This window comes from Paroedura picta, chromosome 5, assembly GCF_049243985.1.
Source record: "Paroedura picta isolate Pp20150507F chromosome 5, Ppicta_v3.0, whole genome shotgun sequence".
In the NCBI taxonomy this organism is placed as follows: domain Eukaryota; kingdom Metazoa; phylum Chordata; class Lepidosauria; order Squamata; family Gekkonidae; genus Paroedura; species Paroedura picta.
In genome coordinates, this window is record NC_135373.1 from 48500612 (window position 1) to 48522731 (window position 22120).

The window sequence follows — 22120 nt, forward strand, 5'->3', positions numbered from 1 at the left end:
CAACAATCCATTCTGGATCAGAGGAAGGGACTTCTCATAAGATAATCCCCCCCCCCATAACTGTTCTCCAAATCTCCTATTGGCTCCCCTACTATAATTGATAATTATTCTTTCTGGACCTTGAAAGGAGGGTACATTGTAAGGGGACCATGTTAACATGTGTATATTCAAAGAGGGCACAAGGTTATATGTAAAGAGGCCTCTATATTATTATCTCTGCCTTGAGGTCTAGTCAATAATTTTAAGCAATCTCACCGGGTGCTACCTTTTGACATTATTAATGATTTATTCTGTGTCTGGGGCTATTGTGTATTACAGTATTTGTATACATGACCATTGAAGATGGCCATCTGGCTGAAACATATTTGGTCAGGGTCATATGGTCCTTATTATGTATTATTTAATAACTAGTAAAAAGCCCATTGTATAATAAATACAATGGGCGCTAGCAGGCGGGGGCAGAGTGAGGGAGTGGCGAGGGTAGGGTGAGGGAAGGTGGCTTACTGGCAAGAGGCCTTTTGCAAGGGCGGGCAGCGGCGGTGCGGCGTCCTTGTTTTGGCGACGGTGCTGTGTTGCACGGTGTCTTCTGGCCGGCAGCCATTTTTTTGTCGGCCGTTGTCTTGGTGCAGGCTGGTGGGGGCTCCCTTGGGCAGCGCAAAGCGCCTCTCGCTGCATCAGGCTGCCGGCAAAGGAGCAACTGAGAGCCGCGCTGTGCACGGCTCGCAGTTGCTCTGGTGGGGACTCGGAGGGACCAATTGGCAGGCGCTTTGCCCCTGCCAATTGGTCCCTCCAGTAGTCTGTCCAGAGGAAGGGGCCAATCGGCACCCTTCCTCATCACGGACACATCCCGCCTCCCACGCCCTTATCCTTTTATTTAGTCTGCGGCGCCCGTGGTGCCGTGGGCTGTGTTAAGATTGTACATGATTTTTAAGGCTATTGTTTAGACCTAAAATTGTTTTTAATTACTTTGTAATAAATAAATATGTATTTTTTGTATATTCTAACATTTTAAACTTTCTACATTGAGAAACTGAATTATTAGGCCGCAAGCTTGCATTTCTGTAACCTTTTGGCTCATGAACATTGTTAAACCACATTAAAAAGAGGGGATTCTTCTGATTTGTTCTCCTCTCTCCATCTTCATGCATCTGCTTATGATCAATTTACCTCAATAGTTTGTTTGCTTGAAATATATGTAAAGATAATGATGAATAGGGTGAGTGAGTGATTTCAAGGGAGAAAGATTGACAGGGAGAGAGCAGCTTGTTATACATTGCAACAGAATGGATCAGACCCCCTTTTAAGTCCTCCCTTCCTCCCTTCCTCCCTTCCTCCCTTCCTTCCTTCCTTCCTCCCTTCCTCCCTTCCTCCCTTCCTCAATCCCTCCCTCCCTCCCTCCCTCCCTCCCTCCCTCCCTCCCTCCCTCCCTCCCTTCCTTCCTTCCTTCCTTCCTTCCTTCCTTCCTTCCTTCCTTCCTCCCTTCCTTCCTCCCTCCCTCCCTTCCTTCCTTCCTTCCTTCCTTCCTTCCTTCCTTCCTTCCTCCCTCCCTCCCTCCCTCCCTCCCTCCCTTCCTTCCTTCCTTCCTTCCTTCCTCCCTTCCTCCCTTCCTTCCTTGTCTCCTTAACCCGCTTCCTGCTGCTTCCAGATTTAGGTCAGGCTCACTCCCCGTCTGATGCCAAATCCTGTTCTCAGACCTATTCAATTAAAAATGCAGGGAGGCGGGGGTGGGGATTATGCCATTGGCTTCCCTGCCTCCCTGTGTTCCCCATCCGGCGGCATAACTGCACATCTGGTGTTTGCCACGCACAGAGCCTGAACTCCGTCCAACCTGGCAAGGGGAGGCAGAGCTGGAGCAGCTTCAAAGGCATTCCTGACATTTGCGGACTGCCACGAGTCCCGGCAGCAGTTCTCCTGCCACTGCACTTTTGAAAGCCTGCCTTTTCAGGGACAAAATCCATAGACACAGTGAGGCTGCAAATGGTGCTATGAGCTGACGCACTCTAACCACATTTGGCCCTCTGAATAGCTGGAGCAGAAAAAGAAAGAAGAAAAAGGGGGTGGGCGGGAGGATGCTTCAGAGACTTTCTGCTCTGAAATATCTTCGGGTCAGTGAACTGGAAGGCTGCAACCTGATTGGCTGCCGGTGATGTCATGGCTCTGCTTATGTTCTGCAAGAGTTTATAGGGCTCTCGCTGTCATTAATCTACAGGCCTTTGGTTGTGCAGAACTGTCTCCTCCTGTCCTTAGCATGAATGCAAGGTTTGGATGGACCGCAGGCTCTTTCCTGCCACTTTGGAACATGCTTCTTCCCTCTGGGACAGGTTTGGAGGCTTGGAAGCTCCTGCTTGCAGTGGCTGGTTGGGAACATGCAGGAAAATGTCTGTTAAAGGCTGAGAAGCCAGGCAGAGGGGGCTGGATCCTGCTTCCCACCAGCAATGAGAAGTGGGAGCAGCGGGTTATAAATTGAAATATCAATTAAAAAATAAAAAGTTATTTGCATGGCATCCAGTGCATTCTATGCTGCTGGGAGGAATTTCTCTATAACTACCTTGAACTATGTCTTTAAGGTATGCTTTAAACAGGGAAGGGAATTAAGGTGGCGGAATGCTGACGCCCACAAGAGCTCACACGGAAGTCAATGGGACTCGTCTTCTAGGTGCCACCGGAGTTTTGTTCTGTTTTGCTTTACTGTAAACTGCAGGGGGCGGATGCCCATTCGAAGCACTGCTTTGCAGACAAAATTTCATGCCAGGAAGGAAGCAGAGCGGGAAGGAAGCTTTATGACCATCCCCACCCCTTGCTTCCCATGATGATTTTCTTTCTGCAGGGAGTCTTTAACAAAAAGGAATGATCCCAGATGTCATCTCATACCTGCAGCCTGGCGTTGTCTAGTCTGTTTCAACACCCTTTCCCTTGTATAAGTATTTTAAGTTTTAAGTTTAAAAGACAGCTTCCCCACACAAAGAGCTGGATAGGCTCAAGAACGGCTCAAGAGCAACTGTGGAGTCATCTAAATAAATGCATGATGGTCATCCCTGCCCTGCTCTTTGACTCAACAGTGACCCACAGTGGCTTGCATTGTTCTCCTCCTCTCCTCCATGATATCCTCACAGCCCTGTGAGGTAGGTTATGCTGAAAGAGTGTGTTTGGCCTTGGCTCGCTGATATACCAGAGAGAAAGGGTCACTGACATAACAGCCTTTTTCAACCTTTTGACTGTGGGGGAGCCCCTGAAATATTTTGCTGTTTTTTCTCAGCCCTTCCATAATGCGAGCAATACTTCTCTATCTGGGAAGAGATGGAGTCTTCTCCCAGACATCACGTTTATTTCTGTGCATGTGAGATGTGGATGTGTAAATGTGACATGCATTTCATAGCATATTTTGTGAGGCAGTATGTTGAGTGCACAGATGCTTATGCTGTTAGGTGAATCTGTATGGTTATCAACTCCTTTGGTTTTCAGATTTCTTTGGAGACCTTTTTAAAAAAAAGATATATATGTATGTAGCATTGAATTATGTTACAAAGTCTGTGTTCATATTTGAAACCATATTATAGAAGAAGAGCTGGTTTTTTGTACCCCGGTTTTCACTAAAGGAGTGCCAAAGTAGCTTATAAACACCTTTCCCTCCCCTCTTCACAACAGACTCCCTGTGAGATAGATGGGGCTGAGAGAGCTCTGAGAGAACTGCTCTGTGAGAACATCTCTAAGTGAGTTGCGATTGGCCCAAGGTCACCCAGCTGGCTGCATGTGGTGAATCAAACCCAGTTCTCCAGATTAGACTCTGCTGCTCTTTAACCAATACACCCTGCTGGCCCTCAAAAACAGGGGTGCATATTTTAAATAAATAATTGTACACAATTTGAGAATGTTAATAAATGAAACATTCATAATGCATCCAAAATAAAGCTAGGCAATTCAGCACTCCAAAAAGACAAGGAGGCATTTGGATGAGGAGAATTTCAGAAGCACCTTAAAAACAAACAACACTTCCCCCCACACCTTTCCAGCCACAGATATCCTTTTATAAGGTTACAGAGATGCCCTTATAGCAAATCCTATACCAGACCTCACTTCTCCACTGTTCCAATGCCTATCCCCAAGCAGCTGGCCTCTGCAAGCCTGTACCCCATAGAGGTCCTCTAAACTGTTAAGCCTCAAATCAACTTGTTCTGGTTTGTTGGGCAGCAATCCCCCGAAAATGGGAGCAACGCCAAGGGACCAAGCCACAGGGGAGCAGATAAGTGCTGTTGCTGGTGTCTTGGAAAGGGCTGACCTAATTCTTCAGCCGTGGCTGGGATGGGATCTAAAGTAGCTTTGTAAAAAGATCCCACTCGACAGATAACGCGCTTGTCTGCTTTGCACTGGTGATGGAGAAGGAGAGAAGTGGAAACTTTCCGGGCAATAGTCAAGGTCAGGGCTAAGAATAGGCAAAAATAATAGAAAAGCCTCTTTGTTCTGAAGACAAGTAGGAAGTAATCCTGAACTAGAAGCTGAAGCTCTTTCACCTTGGCAGGCACAAGAGTCCGAAGACAGTGGCCTCCCCTTTCACACATGACCTGGCTCGATCGCCTCCAAAGGACTGCGGATCCAACGAGGTCTGGGGCAGAACGAGGCCCATGGCCTAATCAATAGGGTTTCTGATCCGGAATGACTTTTCGGATTTCAGGCCGAGTTGTTTCTGCAATGCCCTTGAAGCCGTTTTGTGAAAGGAGGGTGACTGCATGGCTGGAATGAACTTTTGGGGTAATTGAGGCTTGTGGAGTTTAAGAGCTATACTGGTTGGGGCACTGAAACAGCATCAAAAACCTGCTGGCCTCTTTGCCCAAATCCAAAATACCTATTACATACAGCCCCTTTTTTCCTCTAGGGAAGAAGGAGGCAGGGGCTTTGAGTAAACCCACTCTTAATTTTTCGATACTTAGAATTTAAAATTTAAATGTAATACTTTCTACATTCCTACTGAGTATATTTATGCTGTAAGTTTCGAACTGATGTGATCTGCCCTGAGCACTCAAGGAATGGAGGAATATAAAAATAAATAAAATAAATAAGAGGGAGTTGGTGCACTTTTTAAAAACTAAATGGACGAGGGAAAGGAAGACTAAAAAGGAGAAGCAGAAAACTCTCCCTTGCTTTGTCTTCCCTTGCTGTATACTAGTTTCACTTTCCCTTCCTCAACTCCAGCCTTTCTCAACCTTTTTACCAAAGAGAACCCCCTGCAACCTTTTTCAGGCTTCCAGAAATCCCAGAAGTGACATCAACAGGCCACACCTTCCTGCCACGCCCCAGGAAGTCATATGTCACCAGATGTGACATCACCCAGACACTCCCACTGGGTATGACATCAACAGGCCACTCCCACAACACAGCAAGTGACAGCATACAAATATTTTTAGATGACTTGTAAACAGAGCCATACCTGCACTCTGGGCTGGCTACCAGTTTGCTCTCCTGCACCAAATGGAGCCTGCAGCAGGAGCCTTCGGAAACAGGACTGTGGTAGGCCTATGCTGCCCCATCATCCCCATGCCCACCCCAATGCTAGAAATAGAACCAGAACAGGCCTATGCCATTTCATCGCCTCCGCCTCCTCAACTCTGGAAACTGGGCCAGAGCAGGCCTACGCCACTCCGTCACCCCTTGCCCCACAGTTAAATTAAAAAGAAAGTACTTACCTCTCTGGACTCCAGTTGCTTCCATGCACAACTAGTCTCAGGCAGCAAGGATTTGTATGGCCAGGGCCCTTCTCCTCCCCACCCCATTTTGGAAGGGGGGGCAACATTACCATACATGATCATATCACCCAAGACATTTTTAAAAAATGAAAAAAAACTATATGAAAATTTAATAAACACCCCCCCATTGGTGAAACCCTTCTGAGCTCATTGCAAAATCCCAGGGCTTCATGAAACCCCGGTGGAGAAAGTTGGTTCTACCCTGTCTTCCTTCCTTCGATCCCTTTAGGAAAAGGTCTCTAGCTTGTGTGCTTGTGAGTTGGCAAAGGAGGCCATAGCTGTGTGCAGAGTGAGTGAAACAAACAAAAATTGGTGAGAACAAACCCTGCTTTGGGCTTCATAAGAGCACATTTCTCTCAGATTCTTCAGCCCAGCTTGTCAAGGTAGCCTTGTGCAGACCTTTGGGCGCAGGCTGCCTCCCTAGCCCTATTCCCTTGACTCTGCAGCCATCGGCCTCTGATTTAGTGTGACACCTTTGCTCCTGACCTTGGGGTTCCTCTGGCTCTGTGCTGTACTGAGTGCTTCCCTGTTTACTGGCCCTTTTTGGCTTCCTTGACCCTGAAGTCACCTTGCTGGTGAAAAATGATGGTAAGTGGTAACTAATTCAGCTCCCTGTGTGTTTTCCCCTCTACACCACGCTCCCAACAAATTAAGAACTATGCATTACATTCAGGTTCCTCATCATTTTCAAAGGTGGCTTTTCTTTTTTTCAAATGCAGCTGCTGGGGCTGCAATCGAGAACAGAAGATGGCAGGCTGGGGGCGGGGAGAGAACGCAACCATCTATATGCTACTGATACTTTTTCCTAATCAGAGGGTAAAAGCGGTTCAGTACTGCATTTGTCAGTGGGAAGACAGCTGAGGAAGGAAGGGTTACATTTGATCAGTTTAGTTATTTATACTGTGTTTTTTCTACAGCGGGAACCCTAAACCAGGGGTAGTCAACCTGTGGTCCTCCAGATGTCCATGGACTACAATTCCCATGAGCTTATGGGAATTGTAGTCCATGGACATCTGGAGGACCACAGGTTGACTACCCCTGCCCTAAACAGCTTACAACATTGTTCTCCCCATTTCCATTTTACCCTCACAAGAACAACCTTGTGAGGTTAGTTAGGGTAAGCATTTGTGACAGGCCAAGGGTCAGCCAGTGAGCTTCCAAGGCAGAGCAGGTATTCAGCCTTGTGTCTCTCAGATCTTAGACTCTACAGGAGGTTGTGACTGCATTTTGAAGAGGGGGAGGGAAGTATTCTGTTTTTAAAGATCATGGGATTAAATGTAATACACAGTTGTCAGGGAATCTACATGAGCAAACACCTTGTGTGAATGAATTCTTTAGCAACAATTTTATGGCCCTCTAGTAAACCTTAATGGTTACCTCTAAAACATGAGCTTGAACATTTAGAAGAAGAAGAAGAAGAAAAAGAAGAAGAAGAAGAAGAGTTGGTTCTTATATGCCGCTTTTCCCTACCCGAAGGAGGCTCAAAGCAGCTTACAGTCGCCTTCCCATTCCTCTCCCCACAACAGACACCCTGTGGGGTGGGTGAGGCTAGAACAGTTTTATCAGTGCCATGGCGAGCCCAAGGTCACCCAGCTGGTTGCATGTGGGGGAGCGCAGAATCGAACCTGGCATGCCAGATCAGAAGTCTGCACTCCTAACCACTACACCAAACTGGCATCATTTACTGTGATGCTACAGGAGCGTGAAGAGGCCTGTGTGATGTTCATCTGGAAGGGGAATCCAGCATCCAGCATCCTGCCACTCTCTTTTAAAAACAGAAAAACAACTTTCTTGCCCTTATGGTTCTGAAACTACGTGAAACAATGCCTGTTGAAATTGCGGAAGTCAGAATTGAGGCCATTCTGAAATAAAAGTTTCACCTGTTGGCAGTGGCAGGGTGGTAGGACACCTCAGTATTCCAGATTGTGCTAACTTATCTTCTAGGAAACCAATAAAACTAGAACATGCAAATTATGCAGATATGTCTGATTTGCATTTTATACAGGTTGCAAAAGCCTTTTTTGTATAGGAATCTGAACTCCTGGTTAAGAATTTTAATTTTATCTGTGTACTCAAGATAGTCTTTTCCTTCCTTCCTTCCTTCCTTCCTTCCTTCCTTCCTTCCTTCCTTCCTTCCTTCCTTCCTTCCTTCCTTCCTTCCTTCCTTCCTTCCTTCCTTCCTTCCTTCCTTCCTTCCTTCCTTCCAATATGGCACAATGATGCAGCTGCATGTGGAAGGAAGGACAACTTGGCCTGTGCATTGAGAGGTTAGCTGTCAGCTACGAAAAAAGAATGGAACTAGGGCTTCCAACTCCAACTTGAGAAATTCCTGGACACTAGGCGGGAGCTCAGTGGGGCTATGGTGCCATAGATTCAATGCTCCACAGCTTCTACTCACTACAGAGGAACTAAGCTATGTTTCCTGAAGATCAGCTAAAATTTTAGGAGAACTCCAGTTCCCACCTGGAAGTTGAGAAACCTTAATAGCATTAATAAGATGTATTCTACTGAGACCATGTTGGTTGGTCTATCTGACTCAGTATTTACTCTCATATGGTGTGACTGCTGGCTTAAATAGTTCATTTTAATGGGAGAGATCAAGAACTGAACTGGGGTCCTTTGGTGTGCATGTATGCTGTGACTGAACTAGGCCCCCAGCCCCTCTTTTCTGGAGCCCCAGCAAAAGGGGCCTGGAGAGGCTGAACTGGACTTTGTGGAGCCCCGCAGTGTTCAGACAAATGGAAGTACTGAGGAAGCTCACTTTTTATACTCTTTCTCTGAGATCCCCAAGTATTATTAGCACAGAACAGTCATAGGAGGCGAGGACAGCAGGTCAGCCAGGGCCAACGAGTGGCGTTTGTGCTCTGCTGTTGCTCTGCTGCTATGGAGGGAGGCAGGCAGAGTCAGAAAGGAGATCAGAAAGGAGGTCTTGCTGCTTCGAGCTGCAGTTTCCATATAGAAAACACCCAGTTCAGTATATATATATATATATATATATATATATATATATATATATATATATATATATATACACATCTATAATCAAAGCATATTTTGATCTCATCCATGGCTCTCCCTTCCTCATCTGAGCCTCACAACAACCCTGTGACTAGTCCAAAGCCATCCAATATGCTTCATGGCAGGGCAGGTTGGGATCTGAACCTGGATCTTTCCTCTCTGATATTACACTACAGTCACTCTGAACTCAGATGGGAAGGGGAGATGTCCAAGCTCCTCTTTGCGGACTCCATGCCAGAAGTTTCATAGGAGAAGGCACTTTGAGTTTGTGTTGCTGGGAGAGGGGAGATGATTTCAAACATTTAATGGCAAAGCTGTTGTCTCACCATTTTGCTTTTAAAAAGGGCTCATGATGGCAACTTGAAAACCGCGAAATTTCCCATCTTCAAAAAACTATCTGGATTGAAGAAAAAGTAAGGCTGTTAATTGGAGCTCTCCATGGTGCTGAAGTACTTGAGCCAATTATAAAGATTTGGGCTCCTTAGAGCAGGGATAGATTCCCCCAGAGTGCTGAGTACCTGTACTGCACTTAGAAAAAGAAGCAGAAATAAGGATTCTTGAATGAAGGGAACAATGTCACCCTGATTCCAATTCATCCTTGCATGTTCTATTGAATCTTCTGTTTTGAACCGTGGAGTTGTTGATATAGACAAGGCTATCGTCCTAGTTGAGTTAGGTATTTTGTCTCTAGAAAATGTTCACTTTGCATATTACATACAGAAAATATTGAAGAATTTTCCTGCATGGAACTTCTCTACTCTATTCCTAAACAGGGTTATATACCCTTCAAATTTCATTAAAATAATTATGCTTCGGACTGTGCTGTAACTCTGTTCCAAAAGGAATGCAATGTTGTGAGGCACTAAGGAAAGGCTGAGGGACTCAGCCTGGAGGAGGGGAGCTTCAGGGGGGACATGATTGCCCTCTTTAAGGGATTTCAAAGGTGGCCATGTGGAGGAGGGCAGGGAGTAGTTCCTGTGGGCAACAGAAGACAGGACTCCTCATTAAACTACCTGCAGAATGATACTGGCTAGATACTAGAGGAAAAAATGTCACAGTCATAGTTCAGCTAACTATATGGGTGTTGAACTCCCCTTCACTGATGGTTTTTAAGCAGCAGCTGGACAGAGACTTATCCTGGATGCTTCAGGCTGATCCTGCATTGTGCTAGGGGTTGGACTAGATGGCCTGTATGGCACCTTTCAACTCTATGATCCTATAATTCTATGCAATTGCTCCCTTTCAACCAGCCTCCTGGAATTCTCCTGAAATCATGACTGCAGAGATAGGTCCCCTTTGGAGAATGGACTCTATGGCATCATATCCCCACTGAGTGTCCTCTCTGGGCCTCGTCTCCAGTTTCTTAAGCCACAGTTTGAAACCCTACAAAACACCACACTGGCTCATCGATGGCCCTCTCCTCTTGCCAACACACTCATAGGCGCCATATTTGCAGGCCTCCTGACATAACTTGAAAACATGTCTGTTGCAGGGGGCCTGTGAAATGACTGGGTTGCTAGCTGGTTACTTGGCAATCTACAATAGGAATAGCACGTTTGTGACGTGGGGGCAGGCAGTGACAAACCACCTCTGAATGTCTCTTGCCTGGCAGCCAGGCAATCTTAGGCTCTCCTGGCTCCATTCTGCACCTACCATACGATCAATACATAATCTTATACAATGCAGCTCTGTACAGGGTTCTCTGCCTTCTTCGGAAGAAGAGAGACGCAGCTCTTGGGATTGTTTGTTTTTTCATTCCCATTGCACGTCGGTTCTTTGTACTAGGGAAGTAAGGAGATTTTGCTCATCTGTTGAACGCTGCATAATTTTTTTCCATGCAGGAAATTGTGCCCAAAACATAGCCATATTTCATCCCCCCCCCCCACTCTGGGTACACAAGCTGGGGAGTTTATCTTGACTTTTTACATTATGTGAGATTTGTCTGGGCAGATGTGCCATGAGGAGTTTTCACAGTTCTTTAGACCAGGGGTAGTCAACCTGTGGTCCTCCAGATGTCCATGGACTACAATTCCCATGAGGCCCTGCCAGCGTTTGCTGGCAGGGGCTCATGGGAATTGTAGTCCATGGACATTTGGAGGACCACAGGTTGACTACCCCTGCTTTAGACCCAAGTGGCTGGACCCAGACAACTCAGCTAGCAGGGGCTGCTTTTCCTTTGCAGCATCAGGACCAGGCATTCAAGCAGAGAGGGAGGCAGCTGATCGATCAGTGTGTTGATGCTTGGGCTGTGCCACGCAGGCTCCCAGCTTCACCCCCCACCCCAGTCGGCTTTCTCAGCAAAGCGGTCTCTTTAAGCAGACTTGCCACTGCCTGACAAAGATGAGCCGAAAGAAAATGGATGTGGGCACCGGTTCCTCTGCAAAGTGACATCTTCTGGGATGGCTCAGACTCCCTAGGCCTTCCTTATGTACTGCAGGGATATATATTTTTAAAATCCCACCAATACAAATTTGCTTTTAAAAAACAAAAGGTGGTCATTTTCAAGCCGGAGTGAAGATCGAAATGGGGCTCCGGGGACCCCTTAACAAACGAATGCAAAACCTGGAAAAGCATGCCCTGATATAGACTGCCATTAGCCCATCACGCAACACGTTCTGTTAAAACACACGCATGCGCATGCACACACAACCCTGCATTTACAATACTGAATCTGTGGATGCAGAGCTAGAGCAAGAGGAATGATCCAATGTAGGCAGAACGGGACAAGGAGGGACCCGTCACCTTGCACAGATCACCGAAGATCAGAATGGTGCAGCATTTTGGGATCTTATCCCGGAGCATTAAAAATGGCACTGACCAAAAAGGCTGTGTGTGTGTGTGTCTCAGTGACCATGGGTCCCTCAGCAGGGCTGTGACAGTACAGCTGAAAAAGGGTGTTGGAGTCAGATCAGAAGGCACAGGAAGCCCCACACAGGGGACAGGACAATGGGAACCGGAAGGATCTGCCCAAATGTGGGACGTTTCTCATGTCAGAGAACGGGAAGGAAAGTGTCTGAGCGGGTGGATGGACCCACCAGAGTTCCTACAGCTGCAATAAGGGATAAAAGGGGGATTGAAGAAAGGGTCGCGGTGCACACAGTGGGGAGAGGAAAAATAAGCACCTTTTCCAACGGGAGAACAGCTTCAGCATGTTTAGAGATGCTTGCTATAGGAGTGTCTCTCTCTGAAGGTATGTAGCAGCCCCAGCCATATACAAAAGAAATCCATAGCCCAAGAGAGCCTCGATGGGCCATTTGTCACTTAGTGCCCGCTCTGACCCCACTGAAGTACCAACATGCAGTTCCCCCTCCCCCTGCAACCCCTCCCCCCCATTTCCCCATTCGCATTTGAAACAATAGGGCATTCGTTAAGGACAGTGTATAGCCATTTCTCCCAATCCTTTCCTTTTGCTCTCGCTCTCCCTTCTCCCCCCCCCAACACCCGCTGCATGATAATTACCTTAATGTTTGAACTGCGGAACACTCCGAGCTGTTTCTTCTTGGTGGAGAGGGAGCAAGAGAGAGAGAGAGAGAGAGAGAGAGAGAGAGAGAGAGAGAGAGAGGGGAGAAAAGAAGAAGGGAGGGAGGGAGGAGACAGCAGCTCACAGACAAAACCCAAGTGAGAGAATGATCTTTGCAGCGAGCTGATGGGTGACACCCAGGGTGTCAATGTCGCCTTTCCAACCAGAATGAGGCCACTACGGTTGTTAGGTGTCCCCCCCCCTCATGTGTGTATAGTTTTAACCCTTGAGCTGACGAGGCTCTGAGAACATCTTTTGCCAGCTTGTGCCAGGGTGGACAGAGGTGACTCCTGAGGTGCTAGGAAGGGGAAGACTCCCCCCTCAAGATGCTGGGGGCATTTTGATTAGCTTGAAGGCCAGAGTTGCTCCATAGCTCAGGGTTATTATGGCATGTATGGCATACTCGCCAGACCAGCAGGACTTTCGGAACATCTGGTATATCTGTGGCTGAAAAAGGAATTGCCTTTAGGAAGCTGGTTAGCAGGCAAATGCAGCCATTGTTACAAATAATATTATAGTAATACCAATAACTTTGGTGCTGAGTGGCTAGGAGAAACAGTGTGTGGCTGGTTAAACCTCAGGTGATGAGTGGAAGGTTTATTCATCCCATCTCTCAAAGCATAGGTGGAAACAACACAGCAAAGAGCAGTAATCCAGGTGAGAATGATATCCCTACAGGGCAGGGGGGGAATGAGGAAAGGGAACGGCAGTGAAACCCTGAGATCATGGCTTGAAAGCAAGCAGATTTCAGATTCGGGAAGTAGTTCTTCATTTAAACACGTTCAAATAACGAATGAAATTATTATTATTATTATTATTATTATTATTATTGTTATTATTGTTATTATTGTTATTATTATTGTTGTTGTTGTTGTTGTTGTTGTTGTTGTTTAATTTTTAGACCGCCCTTCTCCCAATAGGTCTCAGGGCGGTTTACAACATAAATAGTTAAAACACAATAAAATCCCCATAAAAACCCCAATTAAAAGTTACATATAACATATCACATAACATATAGCGGCGGTGGTCACAATTCTGATCTTAGTTCAGCCTGGTGGAGAGAATAATGTTCAGAAGAGGGTGGCACCAACCATGATCTCGATGTTAGAGATCTCAATATTGGAAGGGATCCTCTGATGGATTAGTGGGAGAGCTGCCCTGGCCTCAACCATATTCCTGGCGGAAGAGCTCCGTCTTACAGGCCCTGCGGAAAGCTGGTAGATCCTGCAGGGCCCTTAGCTCTTCTGGGAGCTCGTTCCACCAGGTTGGGGCCAGGACTGAAAAGGCCCTGGCCCGGGTCGAGGCCAGGCGAACATCCCGTGGGATGTTTAGCAGGCCAGTCCCCCACCCCAGCTGGTGGCCTCCAGGGCAGATGTCAGGGCCTGACAGGGAATATACAATCCTGGATATTCACAGGGCCGAGAATGCCTTCATTTCCATTGAGTTGGGATATATAATTTTACCTTCTCTCTCATTGCAGGGTTTAGGGTTGCCATTCTGTCTTGGCAAATTCATAGAGATATGAGGATAGGACCTGGAGAGGGTAGCATTTGAGAAGGGGATGGAGCTCACCAAGGATAGGATGTCACTCTAGAACAATTCCTTTGTGACTCTATGGTATACCAGAGATGTCACCCTCTAAAGTTATGATTTCTTCCAGAAGAACTGATCTCTGTATTCTGGAGATCAGGTTGGTAATCCCTTATATGAGAAATATCTTCAGTTTCCTGTCTTTCCCAGGGCATGGCTAGTATTGTGGCCACCTTGCTTAATTTAGGAATGTAGAGGTTAGGAGTGCGGACTTCTAATCTGGTGAGCCGGCTGGGTGACCTTGGGCTTGCCACAGCACTGATAAAGCTGCTGTGACAGAGTAGTAACATCAAGGCTCTCTCAGCCCCACCTACCTCACAGGGTGTCAATTGTGGGGAGAAGAAAGGGAAGGGGATTATAAAATGCTTTGAGATTCCTTCTGGTAGAGGAAGGTGGCATATAAGAACCTCTTCTTCTTCTTCTTCTTCTTCTTCTTCTTCTTCTTCTTCTTCTTCTTCTTCTTCTTCTTCTTCTTCTTCTTCTTCTTCTTCTTTTGGAGCTTGCAGATAAAGACCACCCCCCTTGTGCCTTAGTGTCTTCTTCATCTAAAATAGGTCAGGTTTAGTCAGTGGATGAACAGGGAATCTTCAGAGGAGGCTATATAGGGAGCTGACGGGAACAGGTCTATCTGTGATTAGTCCTGAATAGTGATACTTCCAGTTCATTTGCTGGTTCTACACATGTAGTGGCTTCTGGTGTAATGATTAAGATGTCTGGCCATGGTCTCAAGGACCTTGGTTCAGATCCCAACTCTGCCACAAAAGCTTTACTGGGTGACCTTGAGCCAGTCACTCTCTTTCAGCCTACCTGACACCAGCACCATCTTGAATCTGCAATGCCTCCTTAGCATTAAGTACAAGAAGGCTAGCATGGTCTTCATGTCATGGCCTGAAACAGTTGTCCATCCCCCATCGCCCCCAATAACATTCTGTCTGATGAAGAGTTCTGGGGAACTTGAACTTACATGCCGTTTTTGTCATTTTGCTTGGTCCTCATTAAAGGTATTATAAACATGGGTGGGTAGCCTTGACTTGCGTAGCCCAGCCTACCATGATCTTGCCAGATCTCAGAAGCTTGGCAGGATTGACCCTAGTTGGTATTTGGATGTGAGACCTCCAAGGAATATCAGGGTTATGTCATGGAGGCAAACAATGGCAACCGACCTCTGAACGCCTGTTGCCTTGAATACAATGAAGTTGGAATGACTAGTATTGTAAGCTGTTTTCAGTGTCCCTTGGGCAGGAAAGCAAAGTATGAAAATCTAATCTAAATAAAATTATAAAGCACAAAATGTGTTTGTGCACATCAAAGGTGCAAATCTATTTATTAAAAATGTAGTGTTATTAGTGAATTTCTATGAGATATACAAAGAAGAAGAAGAGTTGGTTCTTATATGCTGCTTTTCTCTACCAGGAGGAGTCCCAAAGCAGCTTACAATCACCTTCCCTTCTCCCCACAACAGACACCTTGTGCAGTGGGTGAGGCTGAGAGAGCCCTGGTATTACTACTCGGGAATGACAGCAAATGCACATTGGGTTCACTCCATTAAAAATTTCTGCTTGTATTAGAACTCTTACACAAGTGGAAACACAAGAAAAAGACCATACTATCTGCTTACACATATTAAGGCTGACTATGAAGTTCTTGGGAGGCAGCTGAAATTAATGGGGGGTACAAGTGGTTTTCTCCTTGATCCTGCCTGCCAGGGGAAGAGGAATTAGTCAGGAGTTGAAGATAATGGAGGTAAAACTCTGGCTGTGCTGGTGGTGCCAGCAAGTGCTATTTGGATTCTGGGACCACGGTATAGGTTTTCTAGAAGAAGGCCTGCTACCACAGGACGGGCTTCACTTATCCAAGTTGGGGAAGAACGTGTTTGGCAGGAACCTGGGGAGATCCATCAGGTGAGCTTTAAACTGAAGTCACAAGGGGAAGTAGTGATTCTAATGTACAAGAGCAAATAGTGATGGCCTGCCTGGGAAGGATGGGTCAAATCGAACCAAGGATGAGAAGTTTCAGGTGCCTATATACCAATGTCAAAAGCATGGGCAATAAAAAGGAAGAGTTAAAGGTTCTCATGCAGAGAGATATGATTTAGTAGGCATGATCCCCATGACTGGAATGCAGTAGTGGATGGATATGAGAGAGTTCTGCAAAAGTGGCACTGGACTGAGTCCTTTTATATTGCTAATTGTGCGTTGCTGGATCTAAGTAGCCCCCGCACTATAAACTGGAAAACAGAGAAAAGTGGGCTTTGCTCCCTATCGTGAAGAGAGGAGAATAACTTAAGCTGCTTTGAGTCACTATTGGGGAGGAAAGGTGAGGTAAGAAATAAACAAACAAACAAACAAACAAATAATAAAAGGCTTCCCTGGGCAGGTGATGAATTAGGGAAACCTTCATTTGAGTAACTGCAAAACAACTGTTAAACTGAAATGATCTCAAAACCTCTGGGTTGATTAACCAAGAATTCTCCACTCGCGAGTCACCCCCCCCATAAAACAAAAACAAAATCCTGTGCATAGCTATGTTTGCTGAGCACTCCCAAAATATGTGTTGCCATGACAACTGGATTAATGAGCACTGAAGCAAGGGAGAGGTCCAACTCCAGACCTTCTGGATGCAGGAAGTATCTAAAGCATGATTCTGAACTCATCTGCCGGCAGTGGACTCTGTGCGGATTTACTGAAGGAACCACTTGGATCTGGTGCTGCTGCTCCAAAAAGGAGGTCAACTTTCATTTCCCCTTGCGCCTGTGGCAGGGCAGGACATAGCCACTGAATAACGCTTTTGCAATGTAGGGAAGGGATATTTTCCCCTGGCAGCATTTCAGATTTGTAGTTGCTTGAGGATACGAATTGTATACTAGGGCTGCACCCAGACACTCAGACTGAGGAGTGGGCAGCAAACACAGGTCAGTGTACCAGGTGTAAATAACAAATCCCAAGCTGCAGCCACTCCTCATAGGATATTGTGCTGTAGCTGTGCTATTTACTACGTGGCTCACAACTACCATCAGCCGAAAGAGTTGCATGACCTTCATGTCACCCCACCAAATGTACAATAATATACCATGTAGTTTAATCTTACACACATAAAGACAACCTTCTTAATTACCTCCTGGCACTGTCTGATATCCGAAATGATAATTTAGACTCTCCAATTCCTGGGATTGCTATCCGTGAATGGGTTTATAGCCATGACGCTGTATATAATAGACAGACTATAAAACAAGCCAAATTTTCCCCATGGTATGGAAATTTTTTAAAAGATTATGATTATGCAGCATACCTAAGTAACACCAGCAGTTTAAAATTTAGAATGGCTTTTACTGCTCTGAGTTTCCAGACTAGGCCAATAGCCTGTCTGGAAAGTAGATATGCCCAGATATTGTTAGATTTTATATATGTCTGTAGAGAAACAGCTGTAGAAAATCTCCCTGGGCACACCTCCCAGCTATGCCCCCTAGAAGTGAATGGAGCCTCAGGCAACAAAAATTTAAATGGCCGGAGCTCCTCCCCTTCCAGACACCTCTGGTACCGTGGTTAGGAGACCCTGATTTAGAGAAAAGCCCTGATGACAAAAATGTCATATTATTTTATGGATCAAAAGAATACTTCTAATACTGTTGACAGGCTTTTCTCTGGAGAAGAAACAGCGTTGTTTTTGTACTCCACTTTTCACTACCTAAAGGAGTCCCAAAATGGCTTACAATCATCTTTGGGATCCTCTCCCCTGTGTTGTAGGTGTGGCTGAGAGAGAGAACAGCTCCCAGAGAACTTTATGAGATCAGCTCCCAGAGAACTAGTCTAAGGTCACCCAGCGGGCTGCATGTGGAGGCATGGGGAATCCAACTGGGTTCTCCAGAGTCGAGTCTGCTGCTCTTAACCACTTCACCACGCTGGGTCTCATTGGGAATAATAAAATATAGCATGGCATTTAGCTTACTGCTTTAAAAAAGGCTTTCTAGGATTTTTTAAAATATTGATTCTCTCTATATTGTTTGTTTCAGTTGACATATCAAATAGGAATGTACCTGAAGGAGGAGTTCTATAAAGAGGGTGTCACCACAGAGAAAAAGTTCTGTCCTAATTTCTGAAGATGGGAGATCTTGGCAGTGGGTTTGCAGCAAAGCTTCAGGAGAGGATTTGTGGGTATTTCCACACATGCAAAATGTAGTTGGGCAGCCTCCGAATGTCGGCGGCATATTCAGGCCCCTCCACATGACGTTGCCGACATCCCAAGAATGTCCAGTAGCCAGGTCATGATTTGGCCATTTTTAAAGCACAATGCGATAAATCCAGAAAACTAGATTTACCACCCTAAATCACATGAACGACTGGTGAGCCACTGGTGAGCAACCAGGGATAAGACCGTATGGAGGGGGAAATGCATGATAATATTGGCAGCCTTGTCCTGCCCTCACTCCCGCCCTGTCCTTTCCATTTCCTGCTTCAAGTTTTTTTTTTCTTTTTTTAAATGGTGCAGTCAGTGTTGCAGCAGGACCACAAACCTACATTATCCTTGATGAAATAAAATCTTCTTTAAAGTGTCCACGGTCTTCTTGGGATCAGGCAGGCAAAACACAGCCCTGTTTCTGTTTTCTGGAGATGGGAAATGAGCTGTGAAGGGGGGGGGCAGGTAATCGAGCAGCTTTCTCCCGATCATTCAGCCATGTGTACGCTTTTTTTAAAACTTCCCATTAGCACAAAATGTCCTTTTTGGCATCAATTACCTGTTCAGCCTTCTCACAACTGGGGCAGGGAAAAACAGTCCTGTTTGCATCTTCTGGAAGTGGGAAATGAGCTTGGAGAGGGGGGGGGGGATGATCTCCCGATCCTACAGGGGTCTGAGCAGCTTGTTTTTATGCTTACCATTAGCTTAAAATGTCTTCTTGGGCTCCAGGGACAATGTGCTGTGTTTCAGAAATCCACCCAGACAGAAATAAAGTGCAAAAAATCCCTGAATCCCCCAAAAAGTGTGTGTGTGTGTGGGGGGGGGGAGGTTGCTGTATTGTTCTGGAGTTTCTCCATAGCAACAGGGCAGTGTTGATTTTATTAAAGATGCATATACGTTGTGGCATTACCGCATACCAACGCGGAAGTGTCTTTTTTGTTGTTTAAGTTAATTTCCGGGCTGGAGGGGGGGCAGTGTGATTGATGGCTTGCTGTGATTGACAAGCCAAGGAGAGGAGGGAGAAGTCTGCCTTGTTTTCTCTTGCAGCCTTATCAGGAGGCAAAGAAGGAAATGGGGCAGAGGGAAAATGTGGGAGGGGTCTCCCCGTGAGGAGTGCTGCAAATGCGAGATTTACCATCCCACGTTTGCCGGCAGGAAGCCACTTGCATTTTACCCCTCTACATGGAAATTCTCCATGTGGCAGGCAGCATTTTTTAGATTCTAATAAACCTTTTTTCTCTGTGGTTACGTTGCTAGATTCTGTCTACTGTCAAAATGAAGACTGAATGTTAATATCTGTCCATTGGGTAGGACCAGATCCAGACAGCATTCTGCACATATAGAATTTCCTCTATATGATCCTTGTCATTTGGCATGTATGGCATGTGATATTTTTGAGCCCCATATGGGAGAAGAATGTGCTGAATTTCTAGTGCAAGACTACATGTATATAATTTTTGTTAATTCGAAAACATGCACAGTGCTATAGAGACCTGTAACGAGAAATGAGAAAACTAACAAAGATAATCAAAAGAGCAAGAATCCACTTTGTTAAAATTAAGATTCTAAATCAATGCACTATACCCCTATCTTCCACCCACTGAGTGACAAATCTCTATTGGGGCTTAGTGCCCCCCCCCATCCAGTTGTTTCTTCTATATTACTTTCTGAGCATGTTGGTTGTGACCTAAATTGCTTGTGCTGGGATTTTAATTCATTCTCAGCTGCAGTAATCACTTGAATTTAAGATTCTCTTCCCCCTCCCCTCCCCGAGCAAGCAGTTTTACCCTGCAATTTAAGCCACAATACCATTTTCCCCTTTGATGGATCCTTTTAATGAGACAGACTCTCCCACTACAAAGCACCTCTTCCTCCCCCATGGAGTTTCCTTTTATGTTTTCCACACCGATTTCATTTATTGGAGACCCTAATGAACAGGGAGCTGTCTGGCTCGGCTGCCATTTTGTGGGCCACAAAGGAGAGTTTCGTTCCTCCGTCACCACAGTCTCTGTAAATGTTTTTCTTTGTGGATGTATCTGATTGTTTCTCCCACCTCCACCTTTCTTCCAGGGTGGACAGGTTATTCTGCCTTTGAGGAAGAAGAGGAAGAGGAGGGTCTGTGTTTCAGCTGCAAAGCATCTACTTGGCATGCAGAAGAGACCGGTTTCTTCCCCCTGACATCTCCAAGAGAAAGGATCAGGTAGGAGTTCATGAGAAGGATTCCTGACTGAGACTCTGGAGAATTTCTCCTGGTCAGAGTAAACAATGCTGGACAAACCAAGGGTCAGGCTCAGTAAAAGGCAATGTTGTGTGTTTATGCAAAGGGAAACTGGCTGAGGCACTACAGCTAGAGGGGCCCTCAGATTAACAAGGATTAACTCTGCCCTCTCACTCCTACCCAGAGATCCACCCAATCCAACCATTATTGTCCATGACCTTGGATTACTGTCCCCCAAGCTGCCACACCCCCCTCTCCCAGGGCTTGATTTCAACTTCCAGGGGCCAGGAGCTCAGGTTCTTTTGGTCTGACCATACAAACCAAAGAATAGATGTCTACCAGCGGTTACACTCTGCCCTCCATGGGCACAATCCAAACACACATGAGACGTGTAGTTCCTCAGGAAGCGGCGCTTGCTGTCCATGGCTACTAATTTGGCTCCCACAAATGAGAATCCAGGGCAGGGTTTGGATGTGGAGCACAGACCATGAAAATGAGCATAGAGAAATAGGAGACCTAACCTGGATAGCCCAGGCTAGCCTGATCTCATCAGATCTTGGAAGGAAAGCAGGGTCAGACCCAGCTGGGATTTGGATGGGAGACCTCTGAGGAATACCAGGGTCATCATGAAGTGGAGCTGGCAATGGCAAACTACTGCTGGATGTCTCTTGCCTTGGAAACCCCTTGGGGTTGCTGTAAATCAGCTGTGACTCGACAACACTTTCCACCACCACCAGACCTTTGGAGCCTCTGGGCACTCTTGGAATACTGAGACAGGGTCGTGGATGCAGCCACAAAATGGCTGCTGTCAGAGAGGGAGCCAGACATATGGAGGTACAGGTGAGAGGAGGCATAATTTTAAAAACAACTGGGAAAGGGGAATGAGAGAGAAAACAACCAAGACTGTGGAGGTTGCAGCTGCTGAAACTACATGGTTTTAATCTGCACAGCTAGTATCAGCACAGGGACTTAAGTTCAGCAAGATTTGGGAAAGCCGAAAGTTTGGAATTCTGAGCATTTAAAGGGACCTAGATCAATTTAAATGCCTCCAGACCCTGCCAGCTGATTCCACCCAGAGATGCATTTCAGTGGAGCAATTGTTTGTTTGTTTGTTTGTTTTATAATTTTATTATTTATTATTATATAAAGCATTTACAGAAAAGTAAAAGAAAAAGCGACCAGCTGATATGGTTTGCCATCCTCTTTTAACATACATATTCAGTTCCCATCACATATTGATCCTGATCTAGAAGTTATTACCATCTTTCTTAGCAGAGTAATTGTTGATACATATGAGAGTATAATCTATTATAAGAATATATTCTATTATTGTCTTAGGTAATATAAAGTCAGTTCCCTTCATATATTGGCCCTGACCTAAGAGTTACTGCTGCTGTCTTTCCCACAGGAAACCAAGAGAATGCTCCACTGTTCATCACATTCTTCAGGTGGTCGCAGAAAATGAAATTGTGTTCTTTTCCATAATGTCGCCTGATGGTTCTTGCATAGAGTATTTCTGGTTGCCGTTCTGTCAGGGCCAAAGAAGTCTCTTGTTTGATTCTTGCTTGCAGTCGCCTTTAAGTAGGCTCTGTATACTTTGTCAATCTGGATCTCTTCCTCTAGTCGCACAAAGATATCTCTTGATAGCTTCCTGCGTGCTGTCGCCTTTGAATAGACTCTGTTTATTTTGTTGATCCAAATCACTTCCTGCTCTAAATAGACTTCCAGGTTTTTGGTGCTTTCCTTCCGAGCAATTGTTTGTTGAGCTGTGTGTGGGGAGTGGTTTGAACTGGCCTTCCCCATACAGCGTGACAGACAGCTAATCTGTTTGTTAGGCTGGGCGGGGGAGGGGGGCAGCTTGAA

At 45.8% G+C, this 22120-nt stretch overlaps 1 protein-coding gene and 1 long non-coding RNA gene across 2 annotated transcripts in view; one reads left to right on the forward strand and one right to left on the reverse strand.

Moving 5' to 3' along the window:
- The window catches only part of LOC143837694 (uncharacterized), a 57349-nt gene extending 44973 nt beyond the window's left edge, over positions 1 to 12376 (reverse strand). Inside the window, exon 1 of the long non-coding RNA XR_013231057.1 lies at positions 12216 to 12376. This is a non-coding gene — a long non-coding RNA (uncharacterized LOC143837694). The remainder of the gene's footprint in view (positions 1 to 12215) is intronic.
- The window catches only part of LOC143837693 (mitochondrial peptide methionine sulfoxide reductase-like), a 73990-nt gene continuing 63641 nt past the window's right edge, over positions 11772 to 22120 (forward strand). Inside the window, exons 1-2 of the mRNA XM_077337795.1 lie at positions 11772 to 11946; positions 20110 to 20239. The gene's annotated coding sequence lies outside the window, so the exon portion shown is untranslated. The remainder of the gene's footprint in view (positions 11947 to 20109; positions 20240 to 22120) is intronic.